The 5,206-nt window shown below is 37.7% G+C and overlaps 1 long non-coding RNA gene across 2 annotated transcripts; it reads left to right on the top strand.

The window, feature by feature from the left end:
* On the top strand, positions 213 to 4,051 carry LOC110267759. 2 transcript variants are annotated; one of them, XR_002355669.1, is made up of 2 exons: positions 213 to 727; positions 2,230 to 4,051. It is a non-coding gene; the product is annotated as an uncharacterized LOC110267759 (long non-coding RNA). The 2 variants fall into 2 exon arrangements; XR_002355668.1 differs by having other exon boundaries at positions 215 to 669.

Here is a 5,206-nt window from a genome sequence, read left to right as displayed (position 1 = left end):
CGCTGAAATTGTGCGTTTAGCACAATTGTGCCCCACGCGTATGCGTGATCGACGCGTACACGTCAATTTCATTTCTCTCCTTTCACGCGTGCGCGAAAACGACGCGTGTGCGTCGTACTCTCTTTACCTTCTCTCATGCCTACGCATTCTGGACGCGTACACGTCAACGTCTTTTTTTTTCCCGTCCACACGCGCATTATCCAAACGTACTCGTGGATTTGAATTCACTAACTCCCCTAACGCGAGAGAACCCTAGCCACTCGCGTCACTTTTCACCTTCTTCCCTCCAACGTCCCTTTCTCTTCCTCTTCAAACTCACAGAACCCCCATTGAGCGACCTTCAACCACTGCCACCCATCATCGCCGGCGAACCCATTACCGCCGGCCGCCAACCCCTTTCTTACCTTTCTTCCCTCTTTCTTCCGCTTCTCCTCTCTCGCTCCACCTTCTCCTCACTGCCATCAAGCACCGCCGCGGCCACCCATTGCCGCTGGCAATCTCCACCCTCTACCACAACCACTCGCCCTCCCTTCTTCTCCATTTCACTTCACTCCACCGTCTCTGTACCAGAACGAAAATCTGGTGCTCCCCCTGCTCCCTGAGTTCAGCGCCTTTATTCAGCGCCTCAGTTCTGCCGTCACCACCGCTATCAGTAGCCGCCGTCCCTGGGTCGGCACTGCTCTTCTCCCCCTTCTAGTCTCCATCTCTGTTTCTGCTTCCCTCCCTGGTTTCCCATGTTCTCCTTTCTGCGCTCTTTTTATTCTGTTAAAGTAGTATAGTTAGCATTGCTTAATTTCTGTTCAATTAGTTAGTTAGAAATTCACGTTAGTTGATTCTAGGTGGTTAGGTAATTTTAGTTTTTTATTAGTGGATTTAGGATTAAATGTTTATTGATTTTGCTGTCTGATATGGTACATGCTTCATTGATTCATGTATTTGATTTTGGTATTTGTTCTCATTGATTTACTTGCTGTATTTGATGCCATGATATTAAGTGCTGCTCTTATTTGACTCACTTAAGCTTGCAATGTTCTATTTTGGTTCGTTCTATTTGAGGTTCAATTGAGTTGTATATTGCTGCTATGCTGATCTAGCTTAATGTTGTCTGAATCATATGGATTTACTGTTTGTTGTACCTCTTTGAATTGTTCTGAATTCATATGAGTTGTTGTTTTGCTGCTGTTTTAATCCGGAAACGTCCAATTTACTGCTGGAATGTTGCCAAAATTTTCTAAAAAAAAACATTGTTTGTTTTTAACTCCCAACTCATGAATTGGATTTGGTACTTTTTGTTTTGAAACTCATTTAGCTTTTCCCAAATTTAGTTCATGGGTTGATTTGTTGGCATTTCTGTGTTTCTTTTGGTTCCTTTTCATGTGCATTTGTGATTGACAAAATCAAGGAACTATTTGACGGATTTCTGTGTCAAATAGGGCCTTGGTTAACCAAGTCAATGCGAACCTTCTTTGTGTTTTCAATATTTCAAGTTTAATTCATAGCCTTTTCGTCTTCTTGGTTCAAGTGCAATTTCCATTTCCCTTAACCAATGAAGCTGTTTTCGTAACTTGGCCATTTGACTTGAACTTGTTTTCTTTTAATTGAGGTTCTTTATATTTGTAACAAATTGGTGCTTTTCACTGGTGTATACCTTTTCAAATGAAAATTGATTTCAACCCTCTTTTGGTTACACAAAGTGCATATTTCAATTCCATCACACCAATTTTTACAAATTTAGTCATCAAACGCATTGATGATGATTTCAATCCTCTTTGTGCTTCTTGCATTACATATTTTATCATCAATGACTTGCATTGTATACATGGATGTGAGCTTGCTTGTTCTTAAACTTTGTGAACTTCTTTTGGTTAAGAACTACATTACCATGCCACTGATTTCTAACCCACTTTTCTAACTTTTGACTTAATTGACTTTCTAACTTTTTTTCTTTTTAGTTTTTCAAACTAACTCTTTTATATTCTTTTGGGCATGATAATTATTGTTTCTTAATAAACAAGCATCTTTACTATCATTGCATGAATTATTGGATTGTTTCTGATTGATGTCTGAATTCTATTTTTCTTGCGTTCCAAGAATTTATTTCTTTGGCTCACTTCATGAATGTACCTCAATACCCTTCTGTTTCCTATTTTCTGTCTGTTGTTTATATACTTGCTTTCCATTCCTCTGCTTTGCTTAATATTCTGTATCTTGTAATTTCTGTTTTTCAAGATGTCCGACAGAGGTAAAGGGAAAGCCAAGATCACCTCCAATAAAAGGAAGAGGTCTCAGTCATCTACTGAGCGGGTGACCTCCGGTCTATTTGAGAAGCGTCTCTCTGAGAAGGAGAAGGCGGATCAAGCCACGCCTCCTACCAACTCAGAGAAGTTTACCAATCTATGTTGTGAGCTCCGATTTCAGCACTTTGAGCATCGGAAGCTCATTTTGGAGAAGAAGCTAGTTATCCCCTCCGATCTAAGGCAGTATACTGAGTGCCGGATTGAGGAGAGGGGCTGAGCCTTCCTAGACAGAGAGCTAGTGAGAGTGAATGAGTCTTGGGTCCAAGAGTTCTATTGCAATTTCTTCAAAGTGACCCTTGACTTAGTTCACCTCAGAGACAGGCAGGTCATGGTCACAGAGGTGGATATTGAGGAGATCCTCCACTGTCAGCCTAAAATCAGTGATAAGGATGCTTTCCACAGGGTTGAGGAGGAGTTGCACAGCATGACCTTTGATTATGATGCACTACATAGTGTGGTTGCCCAGCCTAATTCCCCTTGGGAGATGGGTACCTCTCAAGTGACTCTCAAGGGCATGAAGTTTGATTATCTGACCGAATCGGCGGTTAACCGATAAACCGACTGAACCGGCCAATTTTTTGAAAGGCCCGATTTTGTAATCCAAATTCAGAAACGGCATCGTTTTGACGCCATAAAAAAAAGAAACCCTAAGTCACTAACCCAGTCCCCCAATTCCCAACCCAGCCTCACGAGAACGCCTACCCTCTCCCTCTCCCTTCCAAGTTCCAACCCTAGTTTCCTGGGTAAAGTACTAAATTGGTCCTCTACATTTGGGCATAATTCTGTTTTGGTCCTTAAGGTTTAAAGTATTCTATTTGAATCCAAAAAAATTTCATTTATCTTCAATATAGTCCCATCGTGAGATCAAAGTTAAATAATTAACAGAATGTCCTACATGACAGCAGTACAAGAACAAGGTCGAAAATATGGAGAACAAGTACAAGCTCCAAAGGCACAAAATCAACCATGAATGCATTAATATATTTATTTATCATTCTCCTTAGTTTTATAGAAAATATTTCATTTAAATTGTAAGAAAAATGATAAATAAATATTTTTGATTCATCCACGATTGATTTTGTACCTCTGAAGCTTGTATTTGTTCTCCAAATTATCGACCTTGTTCTTGTACTGCTGTCATGTAGGACATTCCGTTAATTATTTAACTTTGACCTCACGGTGGGACTACATTGAAGTTAAATAAAATTTTTTTGGATTCAAATAGGACACTTTAAAGTTTAAAGACCAAAACAAGATTACGCCCAAACGTAGGGGACCAATTTAGTACTTTACCCTTAATTTCCTTTAAGTCTCCAATGACAGAAGGAACACCTCCACGATTCCTACCACTATCGACGTCAGCCTCTGTCTGCCACCGTGGACACAGCTTCTGCTACATGTGCATCACCACTCACCTTTGCAACAAGAGCGATTGCCCTTGCTGCAACCATTACCTCACCAATAGCCACCTCTTCCCTAACTTCTTGCTCGACAAGATTCACCTCTTCGCATTTTTTGTTCTCCCTTTCAATTCAGTAGGGTTTGTTTCCCAGAGCTAGAAACTTCGAATTCAGTTCGTTTGGATTGGAATCGGTTGTTTCATTTACGTTTAAGAGAGGAATATATGCGTGCTTCGTTGTGAAAAGAGAAAAAAATCTTTTGAATTTTTCTTTTCGCGCTTTAGGTGATATTAATCTTTTTCCAGATTGAAATTGTTCCTGTTGCGTTTAAGAATTACTTTTAATAAACACAAGCAACAATAATTGTGTTTGGTAGCTTTTAAAATTTTAAAATACTATAATAAGCATAAATGTAAGTTAAATTTGGAAATTATTTAATGTATGAGGTTATATTAGATTTTTTAATTTTGATAAGCACTAGCTAACTTTGAAAAGCTCCACCTTAGGTGCTTTCAAAAGCAACCCCATCTTTTAAAAGCCGCAAGCACAAGGACATAATCTTTTTTATTTATTAAACACAAAATGAAGAGCTTATGCTTTTGAAAAGTACAAGCACTTTTTCAAAAAGTTTTACCAAAATAAGCCTAAGTGATATCACAGCGCACATCTGTCAATCGCGATCTCAGATGTGTCGATATCAACCACCCGTCGAGCAGGGACGAAATCGGCCTTAGTGATCCGACGGTGCCGAGTAGAAGGGCCATCGCTCAACTAATTGGCTGTTAACATGAGAAGTTTATGAAATTAGATCAAATCAATTCTAATTGAGGAATTTCAATGCCTCAAGATCTCATCAATTTGGGATCTGATTTAATCTAATTTCATAAATTTATCATGTTAGTAGCAAATTAAGACTATCATATGTGTGTTGTAGTTAGTGTGATGACATTTAACGTACCACAAGCAAATTTTGACGCAATCGATAATGGAAGAGACGGATGAACTAATATGACTAACTTAAAATTTTTGAAGGACAAATTTAATTAAAAAAAATCTTGAAAGCCAATTTAAAAAACAAATAATATTTTAATAATTCAATGATAAATTTGACCATTTATTCTAAGTTTTATTATCCGTTACTATTGCACAAAAGAGTTTGGTTAATTGCACTAAAATAAGATTATTCCAGTAAATTATGATTTGAATTGCAGCATCAACATCAAATATATGAATGTTATTTAGTCTATTAAGCTTATTTTTTTCCACAATATTCCCCATCTTAATAAATTAAGAACTAATCTGCTATTGATTTGTCACTTATCAATAAATTATTATATATAAAAGACAAAATTTAAACCCCTCAACACTTACTTTAGCAAACGAATAAACGACCAATTCAAATTGACTATTTAGTCTATTAAGCAATGAAATATGTATGGGACACTAATGAAATAAATATGCATATACACTGACTTGCAAATTTCAAATTTTTGTTAAAAGATAGAGACA

Source organism: Arachis ipaensis, chromosome B10 (genome assembly GCF_000816755.2).
Source record: "Arachis ipaensis cultivar K30076 chromosome B10, Araip1.1, whole genome shotgun sequence".
Classification (NCBI taxonomy): domain Eukaryota; kingdom Viridiplantae; phylum Streptophyta; class Magnoliopsida; order Fabales; family Fabaceae; genus Arachis; species Arachis ipaensis.
The sequence above is the reverse complement of the archived record's forward strand: the minus strand, read 5'-3'. Positions and strand labels throughout refer to the sequence as shown.